This window comes from Panthera uncia, chromosome E3, assembly GCF_023721935.1.
Source record: "Panthera uncia isolate 11264 chromosome E3, Puncia_PCG_1.0, whole genome shotgun sequence".
Lineage (NCBI taxonomy): Eukaryota > Metazoa > Chordata > Mammalia > Carnivora > Felidae > Panthera > Panthera uncia.
The window spans coordinates 26287172-26306659 of record NC_064815.1 but is presented as its reverse complement, the minus strand read 5'-3'; the positions used below and the strand labels follow the sequence as shown (position 1 = coordinate 26306659).

The 19488-nt window shown below is 51.7% G+C and overlaps 1 protein-coding gene across 1 annotated transcript in view; it reads left to right on the top strand.

The window, feature by feature from the left end:
- COL26A1 (collagen type XXVI alpha 1 chain) overlaps nt 1-19488 on the top strand; it is a 116949-nt gene that overhangs the window by 9330 nt on the left and 88131 nt on the right. The window contains exon 2 of the mRNA XM_049639385.1: nt 16389-16486. The gene's annotated coding sequence lies outside the window, so the exon portion shown is untranslated. The remainder of the gene's footprint in view (nt 1-16388; nt 16487-19488) is intronic.

Genomic DNA, 19488 nt, shown 5'->3' with positions numbered 1-19488 from the left:
TTTTTTTTTTTGTCCGTGGGTATCTGATTGTTCCAGTACCATTGCTGAGATGGCCGCCTTCCTTTCTTGGACTGCTTTTGCATGTTTGTTAAAAATCATTTCGGGGCGAGCACCCGGGTGGCTCAGTCGGTTAAGTGTTCGACTCCTGATTTCGGCTCACGTCGTGATCTCACAGTTTATTGAGCTCTGCACTGACAGCACGGAGCCTCCTTGGGACTCTCTGTCTCCCGCTCTCTCTCTGCCCCTCCCCTGCTGGCACTCTGTCTCTCAAAGTAAATAATAAAATAAAATGTAAAAGTATCATTTGGGTATATTTGTGTTGGTCTAAGTTCTCTGTTCTGTTCCGTTGATAATACGCGTCTACAGGTCCATGTCAATACCTCTTGGTCGTGCTGTTGCTGTGTAATGAGTCTTGAAATCGGAGAGGCTCATTTTGTTCCCACTTCCTTCTTCCTCTTCAAAATTGGCTTAGCAACCTTAGTTCCTTTGTCTTTTCATATAAATTTTATGATAATCCGGTCTATAGCTACCAAAAATCTTGATGCGATTTTTGCAGGAATTACATTAAACCTTTACATCCACTTGGAGAGAATTATTATCTTACTATGTTCAGTCTTCCAGTCCAGGAATATCGTATGTCTCTCCATTTATTTAGATTTTTTTTTTTTTTTTACTTATTTCATCTTTCATTGCTTTCTTACAGTTTTTGGCCTACGTGCTCTGTTTTTTCTTTTTAAAAAAAATTTTTTTTTTTTTGGAGTGATTGTAAGTAGTGCCTTTTGGTAAAACGGGTAAAATTGACTTTTCAGTTTCAATATCCTTGTGTTCATTGCCAGTATATATCAATGCAATAGATTTTTGTGTGTGTTTATATTGTATTCTCTGACCGTGTTGAGTCCATATGTTAGTTTTGGGCATTTTTCTGTAGATTCCGTGACACTTTTTTTCTTCAGACAATCATGTCATCTGTAAGTAGCGACTGTCTTGTTTCCTCATTTCAGATCTGTGTGTCTGTCATTTTCTTTCTTTGCCTTTTCTCTGGCCAGAACTGCCGGCACTCACTGAGTAAGAGTGGAGAGAACAGAGAGAATGCTTTGTTCCGAGCCACAGGGGGAAAGCCTTTCACCAGTAAGTATAATGTTAACTGCAAGGATTTCGTGGATGTTCTCTATCAAGCTGAGGAAATTCCCTGTATTACCATTTTTTTCCTGAGGGTTTTCATCATGGGCACTGATTTTTGTCAATATATTTGTTTGCAATGATTGACATGATTCCGTGATTTTTTTTTTAAATTAATTTTTATTTATTTTTGGCAGAGAGGGAACGTGCATGAGCTGGGAAGGGGCAGAAGGAGAGGGAGACAGAGGACCTGAAGCAGGCCCTGTACTGAGAGCAGAGAGCCCAACATGGGGCTTGAACTCATGAACTGTGAGATCATGACCTGAGCCGAAGTCGGATGCTTTAACAGACCAAGCCACCCAGGCGCCCCTATGTGATTTTTAATATGGTGATTACGTTGACTCATTTTGGGATATTAAACCTACATGGCATCCTTGGAATAAACCCCACTTGGCCATGGTGTATGATTTAAAAAAAAATATAGCTGAATTCTACTTGCTAATATTTTGTTTGAGGATGTTTATGTCTGTATCCATGATGGATATTGGTCTGTGGTTTTCTTGTTTTCTACTGTCTTTGTCTGACTTCGGTATCAACGTCTCATAAAATGAGTTAGGATGTGCTCCTTCCTCTTGCATTTTCTGGGAGAGGATGTGTAGAATTGGTATTAATTCTTAAACGTTTGGTAAAATTCTCTGATGAAAACATCTGGGTCTGGTGATTTCTTTTGAAGGAGTTTTTAAGCTACAAATGCAAATTCCTTAATAGTTATGGCGCTATTTAAATGACCTATTTCATCTTGAATGGGGTAATTTGCATTTTTCAGTGGGGTAATTTGCGTTTTTCAATGGCTTGGTCCGTTTCCTCTAAACTGTTAACATTTACATGTGTAGTGATATTACCTGTTTCATTCCTGAGATTGATAATTTGTGTCTTCTCTTGTTTTTCCTTTGTCGGTCTTGCTAGAGTTTGGCCATCTCATTGGTCTTTCCGGAGAACCAGCTTTGGGTTTCACTGATTTTTCTCTGTTGTTTTTCTGTTTTCAATTCCATTGCTTTCTGCTCTTATCTCTACGATGTCCTTTTTTCTGCTTGCTTTGAATGATTTTTCTCAACTTTCTGGAGGTTCCTGAGATGGACTGGTTTAGGTTTGGAGAAGATCGCTGGCTGTCGTGGGGAGAATGGGCACAGGCAACTGCGAGGTGATGGGGGCTCACGCTAGGACAATAGCTGGGGAAGTAGAGAGAAGTGGCTGGATTCAGGTGTCCTGAAGCTGAGATAACAAGAATCTGATCACGGAGCGGCAGGGGGCAATCGGGAACAACCCTAAATGTTTGGTTTGAGCGGCTGGTTGGCTGTGCATGCCCTTCATTAAGCTGAGGACACTCAGGGGTGTCAACCCTAAGAGGTGGAAGCCGGCAGCTCTGTTTTGGCCAGCTGAAGCTTGAGATGCCCATGGGGCATCCGTGGAGGGCGGGGGGCGAGTAAGAGGTTGAGTGAAAAGCCCAGGGCACCAGGAAGATTCCGGGGCTCGGGCCATAGTGCATTTCATGGATTCTAAGACGCCATTGGTAGGAAGAACTATGTTATCTTACCATCCCTGAGACTTAAACCCATTAAATGATAGCACACCATCAACTGTAATGTATCCAGTATCCGCCATGTTGAACTGTAACAATGCTTGCATGTTGGAACCTAGGAGATGTGGTGTGATTGAGGATCGAGAGCATGTAGACCGTGTTTGAAGCTGCAGGATTGGAGGTGGACTTGGGGATGACCAGATGGAGAAGGGGTGCTGCTTCCTGAACATTCCGGGCACCCCAACCTCAGAGGCAAGGCTAAGGAAGACGGGCTGGCTAATGAGGGTGAGAGGGATCAGCCAGGGCAGAGGGAGGATCAGAGAAACCAGGTGCTCCAGGAGGTGAGTTTCAGGAGGGAGGAGAAGAGGGAGAGGCCAAGTCTCCCAAATGTTCTGGGAAACCTGTTAGGATGAGGCCTGAGAATGCATTAGAATTGGCAATGTGGGGTGGCTGGGACCCCGGCAAGTGCAGTTTTGAGGACTGGTGGGGGACGGAGGCCATGATGGCTCCGGCCGAGGAGCAAAATGAAAGGCGAGAAGTTTCAAGAAGTTCTTGCCGGGAAGGGAGCATAGATGGGGCTGGGAAGCTGGGGGCAGCACAGGATCAAGGGAGGGATTTTGCTTGTTTCTTTTTTTTTTTTTTTTTTAAGTTTGCTTATTTATTTTGAAAGAGAGAGCAGGGGAGGGGCAGAGAGAGAGGGGCATAAGAGAGAATCCCAAGCAGGTTCCATGCTATCAGCGTGGAGCCCAACGTGGGGCTTGAACTTACAGAATGTGAGATCATGACCTGAGCCTAAATTGAGTCGGAGGCCTAACCAACTGAGCCACCCAGGCACTCTGTTTCTTTCTAAGACGGGAGGTACAGGAGCATAGTTGTAAACTGTGAGCTGCCAGGAACGGTCCCACAGAGAGGGAAGAGTGGCCGCACAGGAGGGCAGAGGGCCGCCGAGAAGCCCAGAGCCATCAAACCTGCAGCAGGAGGGGAAGGGGGGCCTTGTCAGAGCGGCACAGCAGGAGAGGCCGTCACCCCTGTGGGTTCACCCGTGTGACGCTGAGAGGGTCTGAACCGGGGGCGACTCCACCAACTCACGAGGGCCTCGATGGCAGGCCCACGATGTTCCGCCCCGGTATCCCCAGGGCTCACCGCGAGGTCCTGCACACTGAGACGCTCCGCAGTGTCCATTAAAGGAACGCATCCACCTTCTTGTGGGAGGAAAACAAAATTTAATACAGCTGCGTCCCGTGGGGATTTTCCCATTCTGTGATTTTTCGTATGTTGGATTTCTGTGGCGTGTGTGTGTGTGTGTGTGCACGTGCATGTGCGTGATGGAGGTACCTGTCTGTGATGTTCACAGACAAACACGAGGCCCAGACGACCACGCCAGGCGCCCAGTGAGTCGGCAGCTGGTGTGCAGAGAACGCCAGGGGGATTCCCCCGCCAGGCCGCCAGGCCTGGTCTCACTTGGAGGAACCCCCTGCTTCAGGGTTCTAAGATCTTGTGTTTCATCGTTCAGTCGTTCGTGTGGAACTGATGGAGAACCTGAGAGCAGGCGCTAGGGTGCAAAAAACCGTGGCCCCTCTCTCACAGAAGTTGCGTGTGTGTATGTGGGGGGGCACCCCTCGATGAAGGACCATCAAAGACTCACAGCAGTGGTGTCCCTGATATGAGACCTGGTCCTGGGGTTTCCCTGGGGGAATGACATCGGAGCAGAGATCTCGGGGATGAGGGGATTTCACTAGGGACTCGTGCGGGGGAGGGGAGAGGGGGGAGGAAATAAGCTGGGGGGGGGGGTGTGCCTTCTCTAGCTGGCTCCACAGCGAGGGGTCGAGTGCCGAGACTTCCCTGTGAGAGGAAGGCAGAGGGGACAAGCCAGGCCTCTCCTCTCTGTGCCTCAGCTTCTCTTCCTGGGAAATGAGGATATAACCCCTGTCTTGCTTTGGGGTGGAAACCAGACCCCTGGCTGTGAGCCCCCCGGGGCAGCTGCTGGAGGGGGCGGGCCAGGCCCGGGGCCTGCCGGACAGATTTGGAACACCTAGCCCCAGGGACTCCGGGTGGGGGGCTGGGGGTTCAGTTTTCCGCGGCCTGGCTTCTCCCTGGCCCCTCGGAGCTCTTTGATGGCCTTGGAGCCAACCTTTTCCAGATGTGCTGAGCGGAGGGGTTTGCCGGAACTCTCCGGGGCTTCATCGGCCTCCTTCGTTCCCCTCCACCAGACAGACGGCCCCCTGCCAGCCGGCCTCCCCCCTCTGGCTGGGTTGCCTGCTGCCTGCTAGGCCTTGTGAAGTCCCGGACTTAGTACTCTCTTAAAACACGGCCTTTCTTCCCCGCCTCTCCTCCTCAGCCAGCCTGTGTGGATGGAGAAGCTCGGGGAGGCCGACCCCCGCAGCGTGGGGCTCGTCTGGGCTGCGTCCCCCTCCCCCGCCACGACTCCCCAGTGGACCGTGGGCCTGGGCTGTCGTGGGAGGGGAGGCCTGGGCGGAAGACATTGCCCGCTGGGCCCGCTGTCCCTTGTGTCTGGCACTTAAGAATGACTAGCTTGGATGTGGAGGAGGCCAGAGGCTGGAAACCCCCTCCTCCCGCCTCGGAACTGCGGTGGGACAGCCCCTTCCCTCCCACCGGCCCCGCTGCTATTAATCAAGAGATTAATAATCTCCTGCCTCCCTTTCTGAAACCCCCACTCCCATTTCCTGTTGAGTCTCCAGCCTGTCTCGGTACCTCCCAGTCTAGTCCTCCCCGTGGTGGTCCCTGGTAAGGAAGTGGGGCCAGGAGCCTGCAGCCGAAGTGCCCAGTTGTCGGGGGGGGGGGGCAGAGGCGCCCCCATGTGAGGTCTCGGGGCTGGCGATGCTCAGATGATAGCCCTGTGCTGGCACACACTGAGGGACCTCCTGAAGCTTTGGGGACCCCACCCACCTTTGGAGGCCAAAGAGCCATGGCCTCCACTTACACACCTCCAGTGACGGGCACCTCACCCCTCCTGGGATCCTGTTCTTCAAATGCCCTTTCACATGACCTTGTGCACCCAGGGCCACCTTTGGGGAAACACGGGATACATCTGCCCCCTTTGCGGAGGGTAATCATTGAGGAGCTCATGACTTCAGCCCTCTGTACTTGCTGAGAGGCTCTTGGGGGACCCTTCTCCGTCTGCTCACAGTGGGGGCAGCTTCCTGCATGGCTGCCCACATAAGAACACGCGGCCACAGGTGGGGTGTCTCTAGGCAGATCTGACCACCACACTCCTCGGTGCCACGGTCCCTGGGTGGCTTCCCCATAGCTGGGAGGGGTGGTATCCTAGCCGGTGCACAAGGCTGTCTGTTGAGGGCCAGGAAAACCACATCAAGTCTTCTGTTTATTTTTTAATCTATAAAATAAGAGTGAAATTCAGCTCTACTGATTTTTAATATATGCCAAGACAGCATGTAATACACATGTATAGACATGTATGAATTAACATGGATAGATATATTAAAAATTTTTTTAATGTTTATTTTTGAGAGAGGGAGAGAGAGAGAGAGAGTGAGCAGGGGAGGGACAGAGAGAGAGAGAGAGAGAGAGAGACAGACTCAAGCAGGCTCCAGGCTCTGAGCTGTCAGCACAGAGCCCGATGCGGGGCTTGAACCCACAAACTGTGAGATCATGACCTGAGCCGAAGTCAGACACTTAACCGACCGAGATGCCTGGGTGCCCCAGTTAATATGTGTATATGGCGGGCTCGAACATATTTTGCTGGTCAGGAGATGCTCTGGAAGGCCTAGCCAACATCAGCCACTGTGGTCTCCACGCGCCCAGGCCGGACTCCTTGCCGGCTTTGGGGGCTTTCACAGCCGCCCTGCCTGCTCCCCAAATGCACCAGATCTCATCCCAAACCACCTCCTGTCTCTCCTGGTGCTGGCTGCCTCCTCGCCTTCTCAGCTCAGCGGAACTTCCTCAAGCGTTCTACAACATAGGGAGACTTTTCGGGCCCCTCTCGGTGGAAGTGGCCCTGCCCTGCCCGCCCCATCCCTGCCGGCCGTCAGTTTCCAGCGATGTCCCCCACCCGACACCCTGAGCAGCTCTGCGGAGCTGTGGTGTCGTGGCTGGCATTGCAGTTGCCATCTGGTACGCCATCCGTTGTTTCTTTCATTCTACCAATTTTTATTGAGCGCACAGGACGTGCCCTACCCTGAGCTAGGCCTGGGGCACGGCCAGCGGCTTTAGTAGAGGGGACAGGCATCAGATGAATGCACGGGTGGTGGTGAGTGTTTGGAAGACAAGTCAGAGTTCTATGACAGTATAAACCGAGGGGACCCAGCCTGCGGTGGGGTGGTTGTGACTGAGAGCAGGCTGGTCAAGGAGGCCCTCCCAGAGGAGGCGTCACGTTTTCCCAGCCTGGGGGGCCGTGCCGGACTTCGTGGGTGTCTCGGGCAGAGGGAACAGTAGGTGACAACCTCTGACACGGCGAGGAGCTCTGGGGGTTCATCAACTCAAAGGCCGATGCTGCTGGGGGTCCCCAGAGGGGTCAGAGATCGGTGAGCGGGGAGGCAGCCAAGGTGGATAGCGGCCAGATCTGGGCAGTCCGCGTGGTCATCCGAAGGATTGGGGTTGTGTCCTAAGATTAAAGAGAAGCCGGGCAGGTTTATGGAGGAAGTTTGTGCTTTGAAAACTGGAGCTTGTACGGAGGCTGGAGGAGAGGGGGTGGGTGTGGAAGCTGGGCGCCCATTAGGGGTCATGGCCGCCTGCCGGGAGGGTGGTGATGGAGGCTGGACTTGGGTGGGTGGGGGGCAAGCGGTGGGCAGGTAGGACCTACCTGGTGGAGGTTGAGCTCTCAGGGCTCTGTCATGGGAGGAGCACAGAGGGGGAGAGTCAAAGTCCTCGTGGATATTTGAGTAACAACCCCCAGGGGAGTATGTATTCTGGAGTCTGCTGGTGAGGGAAGCCCCAGGATCCGCCCATCAGAGGGAGCAAATCCGAAGAGGTCAGAAGTCCCTAAATTTGGGTCATCTTGGAAAAAACAATAACCCAGAACTGGTGAGGTGGGAGACACCCCATGGAGACTCTAAATTGTGTTTAGAGAATTTCAAGGTAAGAAGGGACCTTTGAATCTGTGGCATCCCAGCCCAGACTTCACAGAGGGCTCAGAGAGGCCGGGGCTCACTCAAAGCTCCTAGAGGGACAGAGATGCATCGGAGTGAATTAGAAACAAAGCAGCCAGAAAGCCCCATGTTTATCTTGCCTGACTGCATGTTTGATCCCCTAGGGCCAAGGCAGCCTGGGCTGTCCTTGCGGGGGCCACCCTGTGCACATCTGCAGCGTCTCCCTCCCTGTATCCGGATCTCGGCTGGGCCATCTGACCTCTTGGATGCATTGGGGTGGGAGGTGGGGGGGCAGCCAATGAAAAGACGGGCCCTGGAGGGTATACAGTCTAGCGTGGGGAGCGGGCTCATCCACATCCTGATGGCGCAGGCCGACTGGGGGCTCCACACAAGCTCGGGCAGGGACTGTGTCCTCATCCACAAAACGGGACAGTGATACAGGACCAGTGGGCCAAGCATCCGGTGTTCAGCAGATACAACTCCCTTCCATCCCTCTTTCTTTTCTGAGCCAGTTTTGGCACCAGTAAAGTGGGCATGTATGGAGAGCACTTTCTGTGGACCAGTGAGGGACTTCTCCTCCCTCAGCCCGTGCCCATAGCTGTGTGGCCTTGGATGCCTGTTGGCCAGCAGGCTCCAGGAGGACCGTCACGTCACGGGAGCCAGACCCCCAGGCAGTCGGTGGGTCCAAAGTGTTGCCCACTTACTACGTGCCAGGCACAGACAAGGGCCTTGCCCTCCTGGAGCCCGTGGTGTGGCAGAGACACAGGCATCAGTTATGAGTCAGGAATGCAGTTTGTAACCTGGGGGAAATGCTATGAAGGCAGGGCACAGGGACACAGGGCACAGCCGGGAACGCTGATGTGGTCAGAGGCCTCAGGAGGGCTTCCTGGAGGAGAGGGCCTTTGAGATGGGGGTGGAGGGGACTGGGCCTTAACTAGGTAACAGAGAGAGAAAGGGAGAGAGAGAGCACGCACGAGCGAGCACCCCTTAAGTGATTTGGAAGGCCAGTATGGCTGGAAAGCAGGAACGAGGGACTTAAGAGTCAGGGGCCTGGTGGATGCCAGGCCAGAGCACGCAGGGCTCGTGGACCATGGTGTGGACTTCGTTCTCCCCTCCAGTGGACACCGCAGCACTACAGAGTCAACAGGCTGGAGGGCCGTCTCCACCTGGGGGAGAGTCGGGCCCCAGAGGCCAATCTGGTTTCTTTTCCTCCCGCATCCATCCGGGAGTCGTTAAAGCCCTGGTGGTGGGGGTCGCTCCCGGGTCCACGTGGCCCCCGCCCAGGACCTCATCCTTGGGTCGTCACGTCGCCTCCAAGGAACAGGCCTGCCACCACCACCTGGATGGTGGGGTGAGCCCTGTGCAGGGGTGCAGCCTCTTCTGGGGAGCCCTAGGCTAGCCGGGTTCTCTCCAGGAGCGCAGTGTCCCCGAGTGAGACCGACCTCAAGAGGTTCAGCGAAGTCTGTAAACGCTGGGATTATTGCTGTTTGTCTGATTGTGGGGGCGGCCTGGGGGCTGATCTGATTTGAAAGGGATTGCTCCCTGGGGTGAGGGATGGGAGCAGGGCGGGAGGTGTCTCTGCCCCTTGGGAACAGTCTTCAAACAGCAGCAGAAGGTATAGTTGCCCCCTTACCTCACAGAGGCAACTGTCCCAATGTGACAGTTGTCACATTGTTTATTAGGTTTCTAAGACTTATTTGTCTTATAACTAAAAGTTTGTACCCTTTTATCAATCTCTTCTTCTTTCCCCCACCTCCTAGCCTCTGCTAACCACCATTCTGTTCTGTTACTATGAATTCTACCCTTTTTTAAAAAATTTTTTTAACTTTTATTAAACCATTTTTTGTCATGCTTATTTATTTTTGAGAGACAGTGAGAGGGACAGAGTCCCTCTGTGTGTGAGGGTCCCTCAGTGTGAGTGGGGGAGGGGCAGAGAGAGACACAGAATCCGAAGCAGGCTCCTGGCTCTGAGCTGTCAGCATAGAGCCTGACACGGGGCTCCAACCCATGAGCCGTGGGATCGTGCCCTGAGCTGAAGCCCCATGCTTAACAACTGAGCCCCCCAGCCGCCCCTGAATTCCACTCTTTTGATGATGTTGTTCCGTATACGAGATCATTCATTTTTGTCTTTCTGTGTCTGGCTTTTTTCATTTAGCATAATGTCCTCCAGGCTCATCCAGGTTGTCACATACGGCATTTCCTCCTTTTTTGTGGCTGAATAATATTCTATCGTGCGTGTGTGTGTGTGTGTGTGTGTGTGTCTAATTTCTTTATCCATTCATCTGTTCATGGACACTCCAGTTGTTTCTACGTCCTGGTTATTGTGCAGTGGACAATGGGGATGCAGAAACCTCTTCGAGATACTGATCCGATTTCCTTTGGATAAATACCCAGAAGGGGGATTGCTGGGTCACATGATAATTCTATTTTTAATAATCTGAGGGACCTCCAAATGCTTTTCCACAGTGGCTGCACCAATTTACATTCCCACCAACAGTGCACGAGACGTCCCTCTTCCCCACATCCTTATCAACACTTAGTATCTTGTCTTTTTCTGTTTTTTAGGAGAGAGAAAGGGAGAGAGCGAGAGGGGGAGAGGGGCAGAGTGAGAGATAGAGTATTTTTTTTTTAAAGTTTATTTATTTTGAGAGAGGGAGAGAGCAAGAGAGCGTGCAAGTTGGGGCATTTATTTAATAGACAGTCCTTGAGTTTGGGAAGCCCAAGATCAAGGTTATGGAGCAGAGAAGATCAGCATTGGACTGGTAGGCTGAGTAGAGAAAATCTGCCCTCCCCCATGGGGGTGAGCGTCATCCAATCCGTTGAAGGCCTGGACAGAACACAAAGACAGAGGAAGGGCCCATTTACTCTCTTCTGGAGACATCCATCCACTCGCACCCTTGGACATCAGCGCTCCTGGTCCTTGGGTCTCGGGACTCGAACTAGGACTTACACCCTCGGCCCCCTGGGCCTCCCTGGGAGCCACGCCACAGGCTTTGCTGGGCCTCCAGCTTGCAGATGGCAGATTATGGGACCGCTCAGCCTCCATCGTTGCGTGAGCCAACTCCTATAAATAAATCTCTTTCTGTATGTCTCCATGTAGGCCAGTGGTTCAGCTGCTCTGGAGAGCCTAATACAGCTACTGTTTTCAATTATACTAATGGTCGTGAAGCTATTCCTGGGTATCAGTTGCCCCTCCCGTCTATGAAGCCCTCCCCAATACAGCCTCATCTGCTTCATCTTCTATAGTCACATCAATAAGTAACTGATAGGGGCGCCTGGGTAGCTCAGTCGGTTGGGCGTCCGACTTCAGATCAGGTCGTGATCTCACGGTCCGTGAGTTCGAGCCCCGCATCGGGCTCTGGGCTGACAGCTCAGAGCCTGGAGCCTGCTTCGGATTCTGCATCTCCCTCTCTCTCTGCCCCTTCCGCCCCCCCTCAAAAATAGACAAACAAAAAAAAAAAAAAAAGGAAAAAAGAAAAATAAAATAAGTAGCTGATAAGAGGAAATGCAAATCAAAGCCACAATGAGATTATCACCTCACACCTGTTAAGATGGCTACTATCAGTAAGACAAAAGATATAGGGGGGCGCCTGGGGGACCCAGTCGGTTAAACGTCTGACTCTTGATTCCGCTCAGGTCGTGATCCCAGGGTCATGGGATCGAGCTCCGCGTTGGGCTCCACACGGGGCATGGAGTCTGCTTAAGATTCTCTCTCTCCCTCTGCCCCTCTCCCCTGCTTGCTCTCTCTCTCTCTGTCTCTCTCTCAAATAAATAGTATTAAGCTAAACACTAGATTTATGTATTTTACTGCATGTAAATTGTACTTTAATAAAAACATTCCATTCCAATGTGAGGCATGAACTCCCCGCTTCGCTTCAAAGCACTTAGCGCTGCCCGTGCTTATACGTTATATAACGTATAACGTCATTGCGTGTGTGCTGATGTGGCAGGGGAATGCTTGCATTCCCATTGTCTGGCACATGGCAGGCTCTTGGCATGTACCTGCTGAGTTCACGGATGAGTGTCGGGTTCAAACCAGTCTCTGTGCAAATTGCTGTGGGGGGGGCTCAGGTGGGAGCCTGTGGACGCTGGCCAGGAGCGGGGGTGCTTCACAGAGGAGGACAGGACATTTGAGTCATACCCTGAAGGCTCTTGGGAATTTATCTCAGGCAGAGTAAAGGAGGAAGGGCAGGTAGACAGAGGGGCCTGCACGTGCAAAGGCCCAGAGGCAGGAAGAGTGGGTTGTGCAGCGGTGGTAGGAGCCCTGGCTGATGGTGGCAGGCAGGAGGAAGGGAGCATAGAAGGTAGGAGCGTCTTCTTTACTGACCTAAAGAGCTTAGTCTGTGGGAGCCATGGGAGGTTTTGAGAGAGGGCAGTCACGAAATTGGATCTGCGTTTTAGAAAGATCACTGGGTTTGCAGAGTGGACCTCAGTGGAAGGGCTGGGGGTGGGGGTGGGGGTGGGGCTAGCCCAGCCTGTGCCCAGGCTGTGAACACTCCTGCTGCCTAGGGCAGTCAGGTGAGACCTGAGGGCTGGTGAAGCAGCGCCACCTACTGGTGCTCCTGGACTTCACAGGCCGTCTGGTTCCTTCTGGTTCCTTCTGGTCCCGGAGTGGGGGACAGGCCAGCCCATGGCCCACAGAACCGAGGGCAGAAAGACACCCTCTCTGGAGCGGGAGCATTCCCTCTAGTTCAGAGCCCGAGATCAGGATCTTGCGCAGGGAGGAAAAATGTTCCCTCGAACGAACACAAATTGTAGTTTCTGCTACCTTGTAGCAGTGTGACCTTGAGAAAGTTACTTAACTTCTCTGTGCCTCAGTTTCCTCATCTGTAAATTAGGATTAGTAACAGTATCCACCCGTTGAGATTGTTGTGAGCTGGCAAATGTAAAACACTCGGAACAGTGACTGGAGCGTGGCGAACACTCAAAGCTCTTACGAGATTTATTCTTGTGTTATCATCATGGCCATTCGAGGCGTGGACTGAGGGATGCTTGGTGCATTTGGATGGCTCACAGGCTGGAGGGTGGAATGATATTCCATTGTGTGTATACACACCGCAGGGCAAGGGCCAGCGCTTGTGGCTAAGCAGGCCGACTCCCTGACCGCAGTGGGGACGGCCGAAGGGCGTGGGCCAGGAGGAACGAGGTCAGATCTGCATTTTGCAAAGCCAGCATCTATGCACCCCTCCTGCTCTGGGCACCTTGCATACGCACCCTCCCAGAAAGCCTCATGCCCCTCATCCTGGTCTCCATGGAGTCCTCATGAGTAACGTGTGCAACTCCATATCAAGAGTTGGGGCAGAGCCCGAAGCCCGGGTCTTGTGTCCCCGCCGCCCAGGGCTCCATCTACCCCATGGCGCCGAGGTTATAGGAGGCACCCCGTTCGTGGCATCCGCTGCGCTTGGCTGGATGCGAGCAGCAAGTAACTCGACCCTTTTCCTGTCTTGCACGTCTGCCCCGGGGAGTGGGGGGGGGGGGGGGGTTCCATAGCTTTGCTGGTCCCTCTCAGCAGGAGCACCAGTCTCGTTCCAGGAATTGATTTAAAAACTGTCATCTTTTATCTAAATTAAAGCTTCCTCCCTCTCCTGGCTGGGCCTCGCTTCAAGCTGGGAGATCTGCAGCAGGAAGGCGGTGGGAGTGTTGAGGGTGTGAAAGCACGGGAGCGCACGTGCATGTGAGCATGTGTGAGTGCGAGAGCACGTGAGAGAGTGTGTGTACGTAAGTGTGTGTGTTTATTACAACCTACAGAACCTACAGACCCCCTGCCCCCACCTCCACCCCCGCCGCCCTGTGGCAGTGTTTCCGGGAGGCAGTTGTGAGTCCAAAGGTCTGGGTCTGCTGTCCTGGTCCCAGCATGCAGACTCCTGGCCCCTCATTCGAAGTTTCCTGCCCCTGGCTGCACACAGCCTCACCGCCCCCCCTTCCACCTCCAGGGGGGAAGCTGGTTTGCCAGAACGTTCATGAAACATGAGCGAGAAGAATTTTTTTTTTTTTTAAAGAGAAATTAGTGTAACAGGATTGTTCAGATTTAGTGCAGGGTTTCTGAAATTTGAGACGTGACTCGTGTGTTTTCCTGTCAACAGGGCATCTCGAAACGTCACGCCTGCTGCTACCAATTAATTCATAATTTTCCCATTCACCGATTAAGTTGCTCGGTGTCAGCAGATCCAGATTTTGTGAACTCACGTAGCTCTGTTTTCAAGAGGAAGTTGTGCGAATGAGATCGAGCAGCAAAGTTATAATGATGCATGGAAATCGAGTAGTCAAGCCAAATTTATCCCCTTGTGAAATTGGGTCCTATGTTGTATGTGTGTGTCTGTGTGTGTGGTAACATTATGTTAGTTTCAGACGTATAGTATTTGACTTGATATTTGAATATGTTGCCAAATGATCACCACGATAATTCTAGCTAACATCTGTCACCACACACAGTTACAAAAATTATTTTTCTAGTCCTTTTTTTAAGTTTGCTCATTCGTTTTGAGAGAGAGAGAGTGGACACACCGGAGAGAGGCAGGGCAGGGCGGAGAGCGAGAAGGAGAGAGAATCCCAAGCGGGCTCCACACCGTCAGTGCAGAGCCCGACGTGGGGCTCGATCCCACAAACTGTGAGATCGTGACCTGAGCTGAAATCAAGAGTCAGATGCTTAACTGACCGAACCACCCACATGCCCCTCCACCCCAAGATGGATGGGAACTTGAAGATCTACTCTCTTAGCGACTTTCCCATATTCTACTCAGTGTTATTAACTATAGTCACCCTGCTGTACATTACATCCCAAGACTTGTTAATTTTATGACTGGAAGTTTCTACCTTTTCACCCCCTCCATCCATTTCGCTCCCCCCTCCCCTGCCCCAACTCGGTCAATCGTGTCTGTACTCTGTACGTATGACCTTGTTTTTTAATTTTTCTTATATTCCACATATAAGTGAAATCGTACAGTATTTGTCTTTCTCTGATGTATTTCACTTAGCATAACGCCCGCAAGGTTCATCCCTGTTGCTGCAAATGGCAAGATTTCCTTCCTTTTTATGGCTGATATTCCATTTGTACATATATGCACCACATTTTATTAGCTGTTCCTCTATCGATGGACGCTTAGGCTGTTGCCCTGTGTTGGCTGTTGTACCTCATGCTGCAGTGGACACGTGGGTGCAGGTAGCTTCTCGAATTCGTGTTTTTGTTTTCCTTGGAATAAATCCCCAGAAGTGGAAGTGCTGGATCACATGGGAGTTGTATTTTCAATTTTTAGAGGAGCTGTCAGCTGCCACACCAATTTCCACGGTGGCTGCACCAATTTACATCCCCACATGAGGGTATGCATGAGGGCTCCCCCTTCTCCACATCCTCACCAACATTTGTTGTTTCTTGTCTTTTTTTTAAATTATTATTTAAGTTTATTTATTTATTTTGAGAGGGAGAGAGGGAGAGGGCGTGAGCAGGGGAGCGGCAGAGAGAGGGAGAGAGAAAGAATCCCAAGCAGGCTTTGCACTGTCAGCGCAGAGCCCGACGCGGGGCTCGAGTCCACAAACCGTGAGAGCATGACCTGAGCCGAAACCAAGAGTCGGCCGCCTAAGCGACTGAGCCACCCAGGCGCCCGTTTCTTGTCTTTTTGAAGACAGCCATTCTCACCTCTGCGCGCGCTCGAGGTGATATAGCTCGTTGTGGTTTGGTGGTCTCTTTTATGTCTCAGAGTTTTGCAAAATAGTATCAAGCTTACTTGCAAGAAAAAGTTCACGACTGCAGGAGTGCGAAGTTTTACTGTGGGACCCACTGCACTTTGTGGGAGTTTTCTAGGGCTGCGAGGGTCCCACAATCGGATTGCGAGTTTTCGTTCACGTGTCTCTATCATCCGCTAGGCTGTGATTTTCTCGAGGATGGGACTCAGTTTTATCAGTCGGTGACCACAGGATTCTGTGTAGTTGGCGCTCCTATGTATTCATACGTATTCATTGGATGAATCAACCGAAGAAATGATTGGGAAAGAATGTTGGAATTCAGTAACTTCAGGGTGGTTAGAAGTCATGCACGTTCTGATATTTTTCTTTCCCTTATTCATGATCTTGGTCCGTGTCTTAGCTCGGGCCGCCGCAGCAAAATATCACGGGCTGGGTGGTTTCAACAACAGAAATGTGTTTTCTCAGATGGCCACCTTCTCGCTGTGTCCTCACATGGCCTTTCCTGAGTGTGAGCACAGAGATCTCTCTCTGTCTTCCTCTTCTCCTAAGGCCACCAGTTCTAAGGAATTAGGGCCCCATCCTAACGACCTCATTTAACTAATTACCTCCTAAAGACCTTATATGCAAATACAGTCATATGGCAGGGTGGGCAGGGCTTCAACATATGAGTTGTGGGAACGCAGCTCAGTCCATGGCTGACATTTTCCCACCCTAGGTGGCCACGCTTGGAGACCTGCAGGAAGGCAGAGCTGAGGAGGGACTTTATAATGCACCCAGCACAGAGAGGGGTGGTCACTTACCCGGGGCCACACAGCCAGTGGGCACAGAGCTGGGATGATGGACTCCACTACCCAGGTGGCTCCCAGAGCCCTGGGGCTGGGGCTGGGGGGCGGGGGTGGACGGGCGCTCACACTCTCCTGATGCTGCCCTTGTGTTAGTTACAGGACTCTGATCAGACCCACATACAAAGTGTCCTACCGCACGGTGACGGTGCTGGAGTGGAGATGCTGTCCTGGCTTCACCGGGAGCAACTGTGATGAGGGTGAGTCTGCCAGGGTGTGTGTGTGGGGGGAGGGTGGGGGGAGTCCAGGCCAAACGGCTGGGGGAGGGGCACTGGGTGGGCCGGGCCGTGGAGTTCTGCCGGTGGGCACCGAGGCGGGGTCCCTGTGTGCCCCAGTCGGGTGCAGGATGGAGGCGAATTCTGAGCCCTATAGCCTGGGGGAGGGGATTCGATTTGCCGCCTCTTTCTTCTGCTCTGGTGGGTGGGGGGCGGGCAGGGCTGGCCACCGGGTCTCTGAGCAGGTGCAGCTGAGAGTTCACCAGCCTTGGAGCCACGTCTGTTGTAGAATGAGGCAAACTGACCTGGTGGCCGGTGAACTGATTGTCCTGCCCTTCTGTCCCCGCTCCCGAGGGAGGGTGGGAGGAGAGGGCCCGAGCTGGGGCCTTCCTTCCGAGCCCCTGGACCGGGTCCCAGCCTGCCTCTGCAACCCGAGGGGGCCAGATGGCAGCACTCAGGTGGGTCGGGGAGGGATGACAGCAAATCCCCACTGTGCTCATGGCCAAGGAAGGTGGGTTCTGCCCAACCAACAGGTTCGCAGCCCACCTTGTTCCCATGCTAGCTGGTCGGTCTGGAGGCTCAGGGGCCAGTTTTGCATTTGGGAACGGTAGCTTTCTACGACATTGACTTTCTGATAAAATTATCTTCTGTCATTTTTTTTATCATCCAACTTACTGATTTTTTGTTTTACATATATGCTTTTATAAGTTAGGTGATAATGAAGTTATGGTAAGTTATAATATGTTAGGAACATGCTCTCACTGTAAACTGCCTAAAATTCTTTGGGTTGTAAATAATAACGTAACAGAAGTAGCAGGAGTAATAATGATGACGATGCTTCAGGGGGCCTGTGGCCCAAAGCGGAGCTGCGGGAGGGGGCCGGGAGGCAAAAAGGGTCCAGTGGTACCGCCCTTCCTGACTTACAAGGCACCTGATCCTGGGAGGGGAGCTGGCCCACACTTGGGGGTGGGGCATAGAGCTGCTGTGGGTCTTTCCTTGGAGAGGACCAGGAGGGGGCCGAGGGGTGGGGGGAGGCCAGGCTCCCCGAGGTGAAATTGGGGGTGGCTGGACCGCGCATACTTGATGTGAAAGACCACGGTTCACATCAGGTGCCTGGTTGAGCCGGAGGCCCTCAGAGCCAGGATCTGGATTTACTTCTCTTGTCAATGCCACGGCCATGGGGAGAGACACCTGGTCCCTCCCACTGAACAGAGCAGTCATGCTGTCTGGATTCTGCAAGGAGCCGGGCAGGCAGGGGTTTCTAGGGACGTGATTGATTTACCCTGAAGTAACTAACTGAGTTTTCAGTGACCAATAAAACGAGCAACGTTGGACTCATACAGAGAAGGGCCCCTCTCTCTGCTCATCTTTAGAGGCCTTTGATAGGTATTGGGAATGCTTCGGGCCCTTCTCTAAACTCCCAGAGCCCCCGATGCCCCCCTGGCCCCCATCGTTGCCTTAGCTGACTGTAACCTTGTGTTTTCATGTCTGCCTCCCCCAACTGCCGCTCACCACCCTGCAGACTGTGTGTTTCTTCTAAGGGTAACTGAGCCCGAATAGGACCCTTTCCTCCCTCTCCTGGAAACCACTGCACTGCCTAAGCATGTACGTTTTTCACCTCTTTTTGTGTTCTCCTTACTAAAGGGATGAACTAGTAAACGAAGCGTAAGCCTCAGAATGTCTGAGTTCGAAATCTCACGCAGATAGAACACGAGCATGTGTGTGACAGAACTCATTAAGGTAACCAGCAGAACAGCAAAAGGGATTCAAAAGGGGATTCGAGAAACTGATATAGATGCGATGGGGGAGGGGGCCCAGACCACCCTTAGGTCTGATAATCCACTGGGAGAACTCATACAGAGCCGAAGAGCTCTTGCCTTCACAGCTTGTGGTTTATTACCGCGAAAGGTACAGATTCAGATCCTCAAAGGGAGGACACCCATGGGACAGGGACCAGGAGGGGTCACACCCAGAGCTGCCAGGTGAGGTGCAGACAGCCGTTAAGTTCTCCCAGCACATGTAAAACAAGTTGACCAAAGTGTGGTGACCAGACGCTGGGAGAGACCTAACCCCGTATTTGCCCTATAGGAGCAATGGTTCAACATTTGCTCATTCAGAACCATGGTGACTTTAGAGAACACAGCTAAGGAGAATTAGACATGTCTAAGTGTCTGTAACTATAATAGGTATATATCTAGAAATGTTTTTTCCTTATTACAAAAGCAAGCACACGTTCAGTGTAGACAAGATAAAAATACCCAGAATCATGCCTCTCAAGGTAACCTTGAACCTCACTTTGGTGAAAAGCCTTCAGACCTTTTTTCCTGTGCTTTCATGTCAGTTGGACGCTTTCGATAACTTTCTTTTTCACATAAGTTACCATGAATGTTTATCTGTGTCGATAGATAGCTTTCTGCAGCAATATTATTAGTGGCTGTAAAATTTGGGTATATACTTTATTAACTGAACCCCTACTACAAGATATTGAAGCTGCTCCCAAGTTTTAAATTATTGCTAACATTACTGTAAACATCTTTTTTTTTCTGAGATAAAATTTACATACTCTGAAAAGCACCACTCTTTTTTTTTTTAAGTTTTATTTTTATTTATTTTGAGTGAGAAAGAGAGAGAATGAGCATGAGCGGGTGGGGGACAGAGAGAGGGAGAGAGAATCCCAAGCAGGCTCCACGCTGTCAGTGCAGAGCTCGACGTGGGCCTCAATCTCACAAACCGTGAGATCATGACCTGAGCCAAAGTTGGATTCGTAACCAACTGAGCCACCCAGGAGCCCCTGAAATGGCACCACTCTTTAAGTGTATGCTTTGATGAGTTTGATACATGCACACATTTCCATCACCTTCTGGAAAGTTCCCACCCCTTAGCAGCCACTGTGCTGATTTCTGTCACCATAGATCAGTTATTCAAGTACGTATTCTTGAACTTCATATAAAGGGAACCATATAATATATTCTCTTGTGTGTGGTTTC